This window comes from Ruditapes philippinarum, unplaced genomic scaffold, assembly GCF_026571515.1.
Source record: "Ruditapes philippinarum isolate M1 unplaced genomic scaffold, ASM2657151v2 ctg6066_1_1_1_1, whole genome shotgun sequence".
NCBI classification, from domain to species: domain Eukaryota; kingdom Metazoa; phylum Mollusca; class Bivalvia; order Venerida; family Veneridae; genus Ruditapes; species Ruditapes philippinarum.
In genome coordinates, this window is record NW_026866862.1 from 34,541 (window position 1) to 51,838 (window position 17,298).

Sequence of the window (17,298 nt, forward strand, 5' to 3'; positions counted from 1 at the left end):
GAAAATCAATGACCCCCTGGGGCAGGGCCAATTTGAACCCCAGGGCTTTTATTTGAACAAGCTTGGTAGACACTGACAAGAAGATGTTTCATGCCAAATATCTAAGCTCTACCTCTTTTGGGTTTTTTAAAAGAAGAAATTTTTTAAGGTTTTACTATATGCATATAGGGAAAATCAATGACCCCCTGGGGCGGGGCCAATTTTGACCCCAGGGCTTTTATTTGAACAAACTTGGTAGACACCCATTACAGGATGTTTCATGCTAAATATCTTAGCTCTAGCTCTTTGGGTTCTTTTAAAGAAGATTTTTTAAGGTTTTACTATATGCATATAGGGAAAATCAATGACCCCCTGGGGCGGGGCCAATTTTGACCCCAGGGCTTTTATTTGAACAAACTTGGTAGACACTGACTAGAAGATGTTTCATGCCAAATATCTAAGCTCTACCTCTTTGGGTTTTTTTAAAGAAGATATTTTAAGTTTTTTTCAGTTGCCATGGCAACCAGAGTTCTGCATAGAATTAAATTCTTTGAACAATTTTTAAAGGTGACCACCAAAGGAACATTCCTGTGAAGTTTGGATGAAATTGGCCTAGTGGTTTATGAGGAGATGTCATTTAAAGTAAAAGTTTACGGACGGACGGACGCCGGACGAAAAGCGATCACAAAAGCTCACCCTGTCACTTTGTGACAGGTGAGCTAAAAATCCACATTCATTGTCCCAGGTGCATAGCTTCACAGTGATGTGAATCATTATTCCTGTAATTTTGTGATGTTGATCATTATTCCTGTAAAGTTGGTTGATTCTAACTCAAGCACTCAAGAACAAATAATAACATAATGAAACGGTTTTTACTAAGTCAAGGGAAATAACTATACAAATACTGGCTAAATCCACAAGCAAAACCCCAGGTGCAAAACTTAATATGCTGAGCAACCTTCCTGTAAGGTTTAATTACTTTTTGTCAAATCCTTTTTGAGTTACATGCGACACAAGTTGAAAATTGCAAAAAATTTCTAAGTCAAGGGCAATAACTCTAAAAATACTAAATATTTACTCATTTTTTGCTTATAGCCGGAATTTAAACAGTTATCCGAGTACTATTCAACTTGACCTTCTTTTTGAAGAGTTATTATCCGTAATTATCTTTCTTGGAAGCGCATTACGATGCGCATAATAAAACTACCGAAAATGTCTTTAAGATGACATATAATGAACAAAATTATGTTCAGGAGGCGAAAGGTCAAATTCATATTTGAATGTCCAAAGTCATGATATGGTAATGCATTGTCAGTCATGTCCAGTCAATATATTTGTCATTCATTGACATATTTTATATGTTTAGGTTTAAATTTGTTATGAGTACAAGCATGTTTGAAGCTTAAAGATCAATGGTTTAACTAAGACTATAAGGTATAATTTCATAAAAGTACATAAATAGTCATATCTGGTCATTTTGTCCTTCATTAATAGAATTCAAGATAACAAGGCATATTATTGTGACACATTAGGAAAACTTGTCACACACAAACACCAAGTATAAACAGCTAGAAATATGAAAGTTATATTTTTTTGGATTTCAAAACATTACATTGTGTCTAGTTTGTCTTTGACATTAATTCATGGATGATTATTGAAATAATTTGGCACATTGAGAATATGAGAAATTATTTGTAAATATTTCTTTATTCTTGTAACACTCTTTATATAGCAATCATGTCTTTGTTGAAAGTCAAAGGTCATGGTTCTTCTACTAGGCCCTACTTGGGTAGCATTTAATATTTCAATTAAACAGTAGGAGTAGCTACAGGCGGTTTTGGAAGAAAAATAGAAACAAGAAATGTGTCGTCACGCCACGAATGCCCACACATGCAGCCAAAATTTCAAATGTTATAATAGTTAGTTCCAAATTTGTTTGCACAATTTTTTTTTCATTTTAAGTTCAAAGCCCTTAACTAGTCAATGTTAACACAAACCATTTTTATACAAAGTTCAAGGCACTGAAAGTATTCATTGTTAACCTTTTGTAATTTGCATATTGATGCCATATTGCATATTTGTAGCCATAATAACCGCTACATTCATTCCACAAAAGTACGAGTGCTGAAACCGAAAATTCAAAATGTTTCCAACATTCAAGAAAGATAACTTTGTCTAAAATCATTGAACCACGACCAAATTCAAACTTAACTGTTTAAGATGTATCTATATGTCAAATTTGGGTTGAATGTGTACAACCATTGGGGAGATAATGAACGGAAACTTAAAATTTCTTCTTTTTTTTCTAAGTTCAAGAAGGATAACTCTGTAAGCTATCATCAAACCATGACCAAATTCGAGCTTGACCAATGCATTCTTATAACATATTCATATCTTTAATTTCAGTTGAATATGTACAACTGTTGGGGAGATAATGAATGGGAACTGAAAATTGCCTTTTTTTTCAAAGTTCAAGGGGCATAACTCTGCCAAACACATCAAACCATGACAAAATTCAAAACTGACCTGTGCATTTTTTTGATGTATCCATATGTCAAATTTGGGTTGAATGTGTACAACCATTGGGGAGATAATGAACAGAGACTTAAAATTTCTTTCTTTTTTCAAAGTTTAAAGGGATTAATACCCTAGAGGAGATAATGAACGGGAACTGAAAATTTTATATTATTTTCAAAGTGAAAAATATCTCTGCCAAAAATCATCAAACCATGACCAACTTGAAACTTGACCTGCGCATTCCTTTAACAGATCCATTTGTCAAATTTGAGTTGAATGTGTAATACCATTTGGGAGATAATGAAGGGAAACTGAAAATTTCATATTATTTTCAAAGTAAAAGGGGCATAACTCTGCCAAAAATCATCGAACCATGACCAAATTCGAGCTTGACCTGTGCATTCTTTTGACATATTCATATGTCAAGTTTGAGTTGAATGTGTAATACTGTTGGGGACATAATGAACGGAAAGTAAAATTTCATATTATTTTCAAAGTTAATGGGGCATAACTCTGTCAAAAATCATTTAACCATGACCAAATTCGAACTTGACCTGTATCTTTTCATGACATATTCATATATCAAGTTTAAGTTGAATGTGTAATACCGTTGGGGAGATAATGAATGCAAACCTAAAATTTCACATTATTTTCAAAGTAAAAGGGGCATAACTCTAGCATAATAAAAAGTTAGAAGGTAATAAAAGTAGAAATGGTTTAAGGCCTGTTAATGAATTTTCTTGTTGATTTCAGTGATTTGTTCCAGATAAAATGCCGATGGACAGACGGACAAATGAAAAGACAAAACAAAGGGTAAACCTAGTTTCCTCCAGTTAAACCGGTTGGGAACTGATAACTTAAAATTCTGGCATCACACCTATCCTGCCACCCCTACTATCATAATTGTATGTTTTTTTATAAACTAACCTGTAATTTCTCATGATTAATGGTATCTTCCTGACATACACCCCGAACTTGATGTCCAACTGTCTGCTAAATAATTAGTCTGTTAAACTATGTCTATAAAAAATAAAACAAAAACATTGAATTGATAATATTTGCCACCTAAATTCTCATAAATTTTAAACTTTAAAAATGTTTCAGTTAACCCATTACTTACTCAATAGGTCTGATGGATATGCCCAACTTTGAATTTGGAAAAGTCCACTCTATTTCAAAGGGATATAAAAATACTAATATTGAGCTACCAACAGTATAAAGATTTAAATATAGAGTCAGAGCATATTCAAGTTTTTTTATTTTCATCAAACAGTATGAATCATTTCACGAGTGGTGGTAGCCACAAGTAAAATGTGGCAATTTTCATACCACAAGAAAGAAAAAAAATATCTTTATTTATATAAAAACTTGAATTTTTTGTTTAGTTCTTTTTTTATCTTACAATTCAAAAGAATTCCACTTTCATTTTGTGTACTGGCTGAATGTAGAGGAAAGTAGTCTGGCAAGATACTGGTGAAAATACGAAAATTTTACCACTGCATATTATTTCGTCAATATCTCTCAATATTTCATTTATAAGTATATAATAATTATATAGAGGATATTTGTTTGTTTGTGTGTAAGATGAAATTTTATTTCATCGAGTGAGCTTTAAAAACAGTATTCTCACGAGTGGCGTAGCCACGAGTGAGAATACTGTTTTTAAAGTTCACGAGATGAAATAAAATTACATCTTACACAACAAACAGACAAATTTTCTTTTTATTTTATGCTTAAAAACAAGTTAAAACGAAATTTCCATAATTTTAACGTTAATTTTTAAAATCTGTTTCCCCATTGAGAGCCCCATTTAGACCGAATTTCTCATTTAAAACAAGAAGTCTTGAGCTGAAAAATAAGTCCGCCAATCAAGGTTAAATGACGGTGATATTTATTCATTTTATTAAAAAAATATGAATGATCGCTTGTTTTAATCATAAAAACAAACAATTCTTTGCAGGAGAAAATTCCAACCATCCATCCATATTTCTGTTACTTACTGCGAATTTATATTAGACCTGGCTTTCTAAAATGTAAACGGCAGCCATTTTTTAAAGTTGTGTATTTCATGGGAGGAAAATAATTGTGTAAGATTCAGAAGGATATAATTTGGATTTGTTAGTCATACACCTTTTTAAAAGAAAGAAAACTTATTTGAGGATTGTAACAGACAAAAAATAAGTGTTGACAGAAGTGAAAACATTCAGAAAAGGAGCTAGGAAAATGGAAAAATTGGAAGCTTGCTGATAGAACGCTGGGTTGTTTTAACTTATTTTACGAGTGATGGCTATCAATGCTTTTCAATTTTTCATAAAGCATACGGCAGTTATTGCTCGTAGGATACTTTAATATGCCCAAATGTCATCAAGAGCCCGTTTTGCATGGGGAAGGAATGTATTTTTCAGACTGTAAAAACGAAACAAAAAAAATTTAGAGACAAAATTTGGTGATTGGAATTTGAAGGAATAGAAGTAAGTTTTCTCTCTGTGTTACTTTTGACATTTAAGTTATTTATCTATTTCAGCTTTGCTATTTCTTTTAACAGCCTGACATTGTCAGAATTGTCAGTAAAAATAAAATTGAGGTACCACATGGGGAAAATCTTAAAAAAGTAGTTTCGTCATTGAAAAAAGTGAAATTATATTTTGATAATTTTCACTGTGAAATTATCAAATATAATTTTCACGGATAAATCAGTAATCCACTGAAAAGCATAAAATAAATAGATGTATTACATGGCCCAGTTCCTGGCTGCTGCTTCACCAATACTATCATATGAACCTATAGTATTGACAGACTTGTACAATATTCCAACCTTGTTCAAGAATAAATCTATCTCATTCTGGTGATTTCTTAACTGAAAATAAAAATACGAAATGAGAAAAAAGTAATGAAACTAGTTCATACAGTAGATCAATAAATTAAAAATAAGTTAATCAATATGCAGAGCTGTAACTGTACATAAAATAAGTCTTAAAATTAGTATTTAGACTTGTCAAAGAGACATCAAGATATTTTTTGAATGCGGGATGTCTTTTTCACAACAACAGTTTGGCAGTAGGAAAAACAAGTTAGTTAAACGTTCATGCTTAATTAATCAGGCTTACATATTATATACCAACTAGAAATGTGTCCAGAGGACACAAGTGCCCCCACACACCACGGATTTGTCAACCTTATGTATCTAGGTCAATTTTTTTAGCTACATGTGCCCAAGTCGAAAACTAAAAATATTTTATTAAGTAAAGGGCAAATACTAATTTTACTGAATAAAGCCACAAGAAGTCCCCAAGGTGCATTATAAATTACCCATGTTGACCAACATTCTTGTAAACTTTCAGGCCTACAGGTCATAAACTTTTTGAATTATGTGCAACACAAATTAAATATTGTAATTTTTTACTAAGTCAAGGGCAATAACTCTAAAAATACTGAAAATATCCACACAAAAATAGCCAAGTGCACAACTATAAATGCTGAGCAACATTCTTGTAAGATTTCATGACTGTAGGTCAACTATTTTTTGAGTTACGTGCGACACAAGTTGAAAATTTTACAAAGTCAAGGGCAATAACTCTACAAATACTATAAATATCCACACAAAAATACCCAGGTGCACAACTACTCATGCTGAGCAGCATTCTTGTACAGTTTCATGACTTTAGGTCAAATACCTTTTAAGTTACATGCGACACAAGTTGAAAATTGGAAAACTTTACCAAGTCAAGGGCAATAACTCTATAAATACTATATATATCCACATCAAAATACCCAGGTGCACAACTTCACATGCTGATCAATATTTCAATAAGGTTTCATGACTCTAGGTCAATTACTTTTTGAGCTACGTGCTACACAAAAAGGGAACGGACGGACGGAAGGATGGACAGACGGATGGAGAAGGGTAAATGTAAATGCCCCCCCTATAGTGGGGGCACAATAAACCAAGGCAACCACATAAAAATATCAAAAATAACTTTAAAATATTTTTATATTAGATGGTTAATGCACCAATACCATAAAATATAACTAGAACTGCCACCGCCATGGCATGACTACCCCCGCATACCACTTTGTCAGAATCAACAGTGGCCATTTAAAGCTCAAGGACAACCTCCCTGCCAAATCTGAGGTAACTAAGCCAGTGCATTGCTAAGTTATGTATTCTACATGCTTAAAATGTTAAAATCAATACACTGCGGACAGGCATTCTTAAGCACAGTCTTCGAAATTAACGCCAGTCCGAGGCCCGAGGCCACTAAATTTAGCATTGGTCTGGTGATTATTGCAAGGTTGGTGGTCCGACAGGCCAGTAGATTTTTGGCAATGCAAATATATTATAAGAAAAATTCATCAAAATAATGAAGCAGGGCTCTCTAAAATACTGTTTTTTTTGCAAATGAAACCCATCAATTCTGTCCTAAATGTTCAAAATACAGCGAGAGATGTCTAAATTTTATTGAGTAATGGAGACCGCCATTTTTTTTCTTGGATATTTTCCGTACCGCACCGTACAGTTACGGAAATTAAACCATTGTTTATTATGGTCTATATTTACCTATGATTTTGTTATTATTGAGTTAAGTAAATATTTTGTGTGAAAGTGATTCGTTTGAAGCAAATTGCATTGTTCATGTTCAATTCTAGTCAATTTAGCCTAAACATTTGGTCTTCATAGATTTTTCAAAGCTGTCAACATACATGTATGGCCCAGAATACAAGAAGTATTATGCTTCTTTCAAAATTATCAAGGGAAGCATGATAAAATGTTTTCCTTTACCCATCGAATTATTACCTATCTGAATGTATTTGGTCCGGCTAAAAATCAACAGGTCCAGTAAGATTTGAAATTTTACTGGCCCGAATGTCCTGTGCTTTTTAAAGTTTTTCGTGAAGACTGTAAGCATTTGATCAGACAAGCTTATTATATTAAAATCCCTGTGACCTTGACCTTTAACATAGTCACCTTAAAATCTAAAGGGGTCACCTTAAAGTCATAAATAATCTCAATACTAAATATGAAGACTGTTGACCAAAGCATTCTTGAGCAATTGAGCGGACAAGCTTTTTTGAGTCAAGGTCCCTGTGACCTTGACCTTTGACCCAGTGACCTCAAAATCAATAGTGATCATCAACTAACCATGATCAATCTAAATACCAAATATGAAGACTGTGGGTCATAGGAATCTTAAGTTATTGGGCGGACAAGCTTTTGGAAGTCAAGGCCACTGTGACCTTGACCTTTGACCCAGTGACCTCAAAATCAATAGGGATCATCTACTAACCATGATCAATCTAAATACCAAATATGAAGACTGTGGGTCAAATGAATCTTAAGTAATTGGGCGGACAAGCTTTTCGAAGTCAAGGCCCCTGTGACCTTGACCTTTGACCCAGTGACCTCAAAATCAATAGGGATCATCTACTAACCATAACCAATCTAAATACCAAATATGAACACTGTGAGTCAAAGGAATCTTAAGTTATTTGGCGGACAAGCTTTTCGAAGTCAAGGCCCCTGTGACCTTGACCTATGACCTAGTGATGGACGGACGGCCGAAATGGAATAAAGAGTCATTTTGTTATTGTTATTTTCTATTGTTTAATAGAGGGCCAATGGCCCCTTACTCTTTTGTTACGGAATGAACTCTATTGTTCTCTTTTGTTCTGTTTCCAGTTAGATGGCCCTCTATCCCTATTCGGTAGTGCGGACGGACGGCCGGACAGGGCGACGGCCGGACGGACAAACTGATTCCAGTATATCCCCCTTACAACTTCGTTGTACGGGGGTATAATTATCAAGGTTGAAGTATGCAGACAGGAATGCCATAAATGGAATTAATAAGAAATACAAGTTTATCTAGTATAAGAGATGTTCACTCACTGATGAATGAATAAAGAAATCAATTTTCTGTTTAGGATAATCTAATGCTGCAATCTTCTGTAAGGCTTCTCTAAGAAATGGTGTTGGATGCTCCACAAACACTCCCAATACAATAGATGGATAATCCTCTTCCTTTAAATAAATAGTCACAAAATATTATATTTACAAGTTACATTTTATATATATATCAATTATATATATAAGTTACATTTTTCTATATATCACTCTAATTACATTTTTTCTTTTTGTCACTCTGGTTACATTTTATCTATATATCACTTTAATCACATTTTTCATTTTATCACTCTGGTTACAATTTTTCTAAAAATACATTTTTCTTTCTTTTGATATTTCTATTTATAGCTATAGAGGCCCCTAAAATGGGCCAATCAAATTCATATGAGCACACTTGATAAAAGACTACTTAAGAATGCCACAGACAAAGTTTGGTGATCATCCATCAATTAGTTCTGTACAAAAAGATGTCTAAAGGTTTTTTTCTTTTATAGCCCTAGAGACCCCTAAAAGGGGCCAATCAAATTAATATGAGCAAACTTGATAAAAGCCTACCCAAAAATGCTACAGACAAAGTTTGGTGATCATTCATCTTTTTGTTCTGTAGAAAAAGATGTCTAAAGGTTTTTCTATCTTTAGCCCTAGCGACCCCTAAAAGGGGCCAATCAAATTAATATGAGCAAACTTGATAAAAGCCTACCCAAAAATGCTACAGACAAAGTTTGGTGATCATTCATCTTTTTGTTCTGTAGAAAAAGATGTCTAAAGGTTTTTCTATCTTTAGCCCTAGCGACCCCTAAAAGGGGCCAATCAAATAAATATGTGCAAACTTGATAAAATCCTACCCAAGAATGCTACAGCCAAAGTTTGGTGATCATCCATCTTTTAGTTCTATAGTAGAAGATGTTTAAAAGTTTTTCTATTTTTAGCTCTGTTGACCCCTAAAAGGGGCCATTTGAAATGACATGAGCAAATTTAAGTGTGACTGTTACATAGATGCTACAGACCAAGTTTTAGGTAAATCTGCCCAGCAGTTTCTGAGAAGAAGGCGATTGTGGATGCATGACGCCGGACGCCGGTGTATCCCCCTTTAATACTAATAGCTCACCCTGAGCCTTCGACAGCAGTGATTATTATAGCTGGACTTTTTGTTTTAAAAAAGACAATGTAACTCAACATTACATATTATTCAATTTTACCTATGAAATATATTGCAAAATCAGTCAATATATATTTCATATTTTTTAAAAATAAATATGAAATAAAAAATATGAAAGTGGGCGGAGTCAAATTTCATATTTATTTTTTAGGGACACTTTATTATCAATAAATTATAATAAAATCTCTATATTGAAAAATAATTATAAATAATAAAATAATTTAAATAAATAAAAAAAATAAAAATAACATGAGGTCGCTCACCTGTATATAGGCCCCCCACCCCAACGTTGCAGGGTCAATTTTAGACCAAGGGCTTTTATTTGCACAAACTTGGTAGACACCCATAAGTAGATGTTTCATGCTAAACATCTAAGCTCTAGCTCATTGGGCTTTTTAAAAGAAGATTTTTTTTAAGTTTTTACTATACACATATAGTTAAAAACAATGACATCCCTGGGGCCAGGACAGTTTTGACCCCAGGGCTTTTATTTTAACAAACTTTGTAGACACTAACTAGAAGATGTTTCATGCTTAATATCTAAACTCTAGCTATTTGGGTTTTTTCAAAGAAGATTTTAAATTTTTGCTATACACATATAAGGAAAAGCAATGATCCCCGGGGCGGGGCCAATTTTGACCCCAGGTCTTTTATTTGAACAAACTTTGTAGACACTCACTATAAGATGTTTCATGCTTAATATCTTAACTCTAGCTATTTGGGTTTTTTCAAAGAAGATTTTTAAGTTTTTGCTATACACATATAAGGAAAATCAATGACCCCCAGGGCGGTTGCCAATTTTGACCCTAGGGCTTTTATTTGAACAAACTTGGTAGACACCTATTAGAACATGTTTGATGCTAAATATTTTAGCCATAGCTCTTTGAGTTCTTTAAAAGAAGATTTTTTAAGTTTTTACTATATGCATATAGGGAAAATCAAGACCCCCTGGGGCAGGGCCAATTTTGACCCCAGGGCTTTTATTTGAACAAACTTGGTAGACACTTATTAGAACATGTTTCATGCTAAATATCTTAGCTCTAACTCTTTAGGTTCTTTAAAAGAAGATTTTTAAGTTTTTACTATATGCATATAGGGAAATCAATGACCCCCCAATTTTGACCCCAGGGCTTTTATTTAAACAAACTTGGTAGACACCTATAGAACATGTTTGATGCTCAATATCTTAGCCATAGCTCTTTGAGTTCTTTAAAAGAAATTTTTTTAAGTTTTTACTATATGCATATAGGGAAAATCAATGACCCCCCTGGGGCGAGGCCAATTTTGACCCCAGGGCTTTTATTTGAACAAACTTGGTAGACACTCACTAGAACATGTTTCATGCCAAATATCTAAGCTCTAGCTCTTATGGTTGTTTAAAAGAAGATATTTAAAGTTTTTTCTTTCGGTTGCCATGGCAACCAGAGTTCTGCATGGAATTAAATTCTTTGAACAATTTTTAAAGGTGACCACCAAAGGAACATTCCTGTGAAGTTTGGATGAAATTGGCTTAGTGGTTTATGAGGAGATGTCATTTAAAATAAAAGTTTACGAACGGACGGACAGACGACGGCCGGACGCCGGACGAAAAGCGATCACAAAAGCTCACCCTGTCACTTTGTGACAGGTGAGCTAAAAATAAATAAATAAATGACAAGAGGGCCATGATGGCTCACCTTAAGGAATAACTCTTATAAGTATTTTTCTTTTTAAAAACAAGCAACAAGTGATCCCTGTATGTTGCCACTTCTCCTTAGAGGTGACGCAACAAGAGCTGTCGGTAGGACAGCAACGCTCGACTATTCTTAGTGCTTGATAGTAAAAAAAAAATGCTTGATACAGTTACCTCCTCCTGTTAACAGGTTGGGGTCATGATGGTGAACAAGTGTGCAAAGTTTCAAAGCCATATGTCAATGGACTTTGAAAATATTTGAACTATTACAAAAACTTTAACGTAAATTCTAAGTCGAAAAAGGGGCATGATTTTGTCAAAATGCTTGATAGAGTTACCTCCTCCTGTCTACAGGTTGGGGTCATGATGGTGAACAAGTGTGCAAAGTTTCAAAGCCATATGTCAATGGACTTTGAAAATATTTGAACTATTACAAAAACTTTAACGTAAATTCTAAGTCGAAAAAGGGGCGTAATTCTGTCAAAATGCTTGATACAGTTACCTCCTCCTGTCTACAGGTTGGGGTCATGATGGTGAACAAGTGTGCAAAGTTTCAAAGCCATATGTCAATGGACTGTGAAAATATTTGAACTATTACAAAAACTTTAACATAATTTCTAAGTCGAAAAAAGGGGCATAATTCTGTCAAAATGCTTGATAGAGGTACCTCCTCCTGTCTACAGGTTGGGGTCATGATGGTGAACAAGTGTGCAAAGTTTCAAAGCCATATGTCAATGGACTTTGAAAATAATTGAACTATTACAAAAACTTTAACATAAGTGGTTACGCCGCTCAGATGCCGACGCCGACGCTCGGGTGACTACAATAACTCTACTTATTCTTATCGAATAGTCGAGCTAAAAATGGATCAAAGACAAAAATGGCCGGGTTGCATTTGTATACCAAACAAGCAAATTCGTTGAATTTATATCCCCCGCCGAGTACTGGTTATTATTTACACAACAACTGAAGACATAAGGCTTTATTTATATATTAATCAATATTCTCAATCCAAAATGAAAGTAAATTGGCACAGCAGAGTTGTTTCCCTTTAAGTATTTTCATTGGTCCGAGGTTTTCCTGTGACCAATGAAAATACTCCATTTGAAAACAATCTGCAGGCCCATTTTACTTTCATTTTGGAATGAGAATTTGACATATAGGAAAAAAGGTGCGTTATAGTTTCATAAGATGCTTTGATTGAACAATTATTATAAATAATAACTTAATTTTATCATATTTAAATACGCAGTACAAAGAAATATTCTTTCACGGTGAATTTAGTGTGTTTTACTCGTGAGAGTTTTACCGAAACGGTGCAATCAGATCTCTTCCGAGTTTCATTTGTTGACAGTTTGGGCTTGGATATTTCTTGCTACGTATAATCAGCAAAGGTGCCAGTGTTGTTTTCTTAAAGAGTATTTATTTATCTAAGATTTGAGACCAAGATTATTAAGATTGGTGAAAAATTGATGAATATATGCGCTGATAATTTAGATGCTAGTGATATTTCTATGCAAAATGAAAGTAGAGTAAAATACCTTTATAATATTTTAGTCATAAAAAAATTTTTTTTTTTTCATAATTTTTTTTTAGGGTTTTGGGTTGTAGAGGGGGAACGGGGGTATAGTGTAAGTCATGGCCACGCAACGTTTACCTGTGGACCTAACGCTATTTTTTCTCGATGTCTTGAAATGATAAAAATCGATATTCGTACTTCTTTTATCCCGGGACAACCAATATTCAATCAGTTAAGCCATTTTTAGCCAATAATAAATGGAAGGAGAAATTATACTTTAAATTTATTTTAGCTATTAATGCATCTATCAAAACTTTTTCATTTAAAGGTTGGTACATTTTCAACAAGTCTTGATCTTTCTTAGAAATTCAATAAAAACGATATGACCCACTCGGGTCACTCTCAGAAATATTTTAACCTAAATTCAAACAGCAGGGTAATCACTATGGATAATTTGTTCAAGATAAATCAGGGCCACTTAAAATTGTAGAAAATTTCACAACAGTCTATTCAACGATTTTCAACAGTTTTTTCAAGATTTTAAAAAACTTACACTAAATGTTATAACATATGTAAAGTACAATGCATTAGTATGACTACTGTTAATGTGTATAAAAAGGCAGTTAAAGGTATCACTTCTTAGTACGCTATTTGGGGTGCAAAATGATAAATGCATCCAATCTTTACAGCCATTTTACCTTCCCCACTTTATATTACTAGCAAATACGGAAACTTGTCTAGATCTGCCAGTTGCTATCGCCTACAAAACAATTATTCTACAATCATCAGATGAAAGAATTTGATAACAATATAAGATTTTATTAATAAGGACCCCATGTAAAGTCTGATGAATATTTAGTGGTACATCATATAAATAAATGTTTTAAATACACCTAGGACTGAGGTAAATGGTAAAACTCTTTAGCCAATACTTTATAAAAAAAAATTAACTTGCTTGGAAAAATGTTTCCACTATTTTAAACAAGTGACTATTTTGATATAGTTGAAGTTGGACAATTTATATTGTGTCACTTAAAACAAACAGTTTCTTATTGTTTTACTGATAACATCTGACAATTAATCAAGTATGGCATTTCTGCAAGTTTTGAAGTTAATACGGGGAAGTCAAAGACCGGGCCCGCGAAGCGGGTCCGGGCTTTGGCTTGCCCGGCTATAGACTACACGTGTATATTTAAAAGAAAATCAAATAAAAAACAATTAAAAAATATATAGAATTCTATACCTATCAATGAAATTTTCAGTGTCAGTTCTAGTCCGGCGCCGCCATTTACAATGTAAATCAATGATAATAGACGGGGTATTCCAATAACGGAATAAATCTCAACTTTTCGGATCAATAATAATCGTCGAGTGTTCCGAGTGAAAACGGAAGCGGTGCATGTAATACCGAATGACACCTTTAAAACGGAAAGAATGAAAGGAATTTTTCAACGACTTCCCCGTTCATAGGCTTTGCCTAATTTCATATTACAACATGGACTTTATGCAATTTAGTCAGACATGACATCAGTGCCACAGAATTAAGAATGTGTTTGAATTTAGGTTGTGATTGAAAATTGGTTGTTTCGGGATACTGTAGCCAACAAGGCGATTAATCTCTATTTAAAGTAAATAGCCTATACGAAGACAATTACTATTTCATGGTTAAAATCCTCGCTTAAAGTCATGAAAAAACATCTATGTATAATTTCGACTTCTATATAAATTTGAAAAGTGCCGTACGGCTAGACAATACAGTGTGTCCTAGCTAGTCGTACGTGACTCACGTACGGCTAGAACTTTTGGCTAGCCGTACGGGCCCGGCCCGTACGGCTAGCCACTTCCAATTTTATAAATCATGACATAACACGGGACGCCGGGAGCTGATATTTACATAAATACTGAATGTCATGCCTAAATACTTCACAAATAGTTAACAAAATACCTGTTTCAACGAAGCACACCGATAATTGTATTAATCTTTACTTCTTTGTTATGAAATACGAGTTTATGTTACAAAATTTCTCAATTTTCTTGAACGTCATGGCGGACGTTTACGACATCCCTTTCAGTAAATATAAGCTAACGCGAACGTTTAAAGAGCGTCTCAGTGAACGCTCCTAAAGAGAATGGAAAGGGACGTATATATGCGAAATGTACTTTTATTTTTCAATATCAGTTTTAATTTTTTTTTTTTAAATATATCGCAATATTAGATCTAGATTCTACGTTGAATTGAAACAAAATAAATCGGTCAAGTTATGTTTCCAAAGCAACTTATAGCATCACCAAACAATATAGGCATGTCTCTATATAATAACACTATTAACTGTGAAATTGTACTGTATACTTTTAGTTGCTTTTTTAGATTTATGCACTTACAAAACACATAATGACATGACTATTTTTTAGTGAATTTACATAAATTGTCGTCATCTGATGTGAAGGCAAACAATTTTTAAAAGGATTCAACCAATTACACCAATAAATAGTTTGTCTTAGGTAAAATGAAGACGACAACGCGTGTATTTTAAATTAGGAGGTCACCTGCCCCAGTACCTGAATAAAGTGCAATCTAAACTTGAGATATACATGCTTTCGAACGTATCACCAATAATAAGTAATTGTAGGTCATCATTAACACTTCCTTTAATAGGCATGTTACCTGTAAAATATTAAACATGAAAAACAGTTCGCCCATGATCTGATAGAGTATATATCAATGACGACAACCAATAAATGGAGGTGTAATTTTCTTTGGAAGTGGCTAGCCGTACGGGCCCGTACGGCTAGCCAAAAGTTCTAGCCGTACGTGAGTCACGTACGACTAGCCTGGTCACACTGTATTGGCTAGCCGTACGGCACTTTTCAAAATTATATGGAAGTCGAAAATGCATATGTTATTTTGTGTCTTTAAACGACAATTTTAATCAAATCTCTGAGTTTTGTCCTAGTGTGTTCACTTTAATAAAGATGCTCCGCAATTTTGCAAAAAAAATGAATACGAGTAAGTGTTGTATAATCTATCTTAATAAAATTAAGTGTCAAAGTTGCATGTTATAATTAACGCCCTTAATTTTCATGCTTATGATTTGTATGAAAGATGAATTGTTAAATCTGTAAATTAAAAACATGGATCGAATAAATAATGAGGGAAATAAATAAATAAATAAAAAGAATATTAAAAAAAAACGATGAAAAGGAAAAATAATTTAATAATGCAAACTTTCCTTAATGATGGACGATTACCGTCGGTAATTGAAGCAATTATCAGAGCCCAACAACAATTATTTTCGGTGTTTTTTTGTTTGTTTGTTGTTGGTTTTTTTTTCAATTTAAAAATTAAACTTAATGAAACAAAAAAGGATTATTATCAATATTTTGTAAACTATTTCAATTGATCTTAATTAACTGCAACCAAACGCTATTTTTTCTCGACGTCTTGAGATATCAAAGTACATTTTTTACTGTAGCCAACACGTCAATTAATCTTTATAATGTAAACAATCTTGACTAAAATCCTCGCTTAAAGTCATAATTAACATATGCACTTTCGCCTACCATATATTTTTGAAAAGTGCCGTACGGCTAGCCAATACAGAGTGTCCTGGCTAGTCGTACGTGACTCACGTACGGCTAGAACTTTTGGCTAGCCGTACGGGCCCGTACGGCTAGCCACTTCCATTTTCTTTAGATTATAGATTATAATTATAGTGTATAGGCTACCGGGTTAACTGTAAACTGATTGATGTATCCCTAGAAAAGTGCATTGTTAAATGCAATTCTGACAGCCAGTATCTGCATGGATGTAGAGAAGTTTAATGTCTGAATGTAAAATCATGTATGTTCACTCCATTTATTATATTACGTGTATATAGCCATTATATGTATATGAGCCGTGTCACGACAAAACCAACATAGTGCGTTTGCGACCAGCATGGATCCAGACCAGCCTGTACATTCGCGCAGTCTGATCAGGATCCGTGCTGTTCGCTAACCAACTCTATTAAAAGTAGAGGAACTGATAGCAAACAGCATGGATCCTGATCAGATTGCGCGGATGCGCAGGCTGGTATTGATCCATGCTGGTCACAAACGCTCTACGTTGGTTTTGTCGTGACACGTCTCATATTTTTTTACAAATAATGCAAACAAGGGCAAGTTTTTGAATAGCGAACTTTTGAATTCATAAAAACAGTGACAATTATGTTAACAACCAATATACGGATGTTAGGTCTGCGGTTTTAAAATGTTATTGTTAATAGTATTCTTACAAAGGTGAATTCACGTCTTAAGTTTTTGTATAGGCAAGCAAATGTTTTAGATTTTAGGACTAGAAAATATTTATGCTCAGCACTAATACAATGTCACCTTGATTACGCATGTTCTTCTTGGTACCCGAGCCTGAACAAGTGTTTTAAAAATAAGCTTCAAATTTGTCAAAATAAAATTGTTAGATTTATACACGGTATGGGACCTAGAGATAGTGTCAATAATGTTATTCTTGCTAATATGTCTTTACTAAATGTAGAAAACAGAAATAATTAAGCAAT

General features: G+C 33.8%; 1 long non-coding RNA gene across 1 annotated transcript; it reads right to left on the reverse strand.

Annotated features, from left to right (window-relative positions):
• Window positions 1-3,423: 3,423 nt before the first annotated feature.
• LOC132734032 (uncharacterized) lies at window positions 3,424-14,804 on the reverse strand. Its single transcript, XR_009626249.1, has 4 exons — window positions 14,691-14,804; window positions 8,381-8,512; window positions 5,232-5,353; window positions 3,424-3,516 (listed from the first exon to the last, which is right to left on the reverse strand). It is a non-coding gene; the product is annotated as an uncharacterized LOC132734032 (long non-coding RNA).
• Window positions 14,805-17,298: the final 2,494 nt, after the last annotated feature.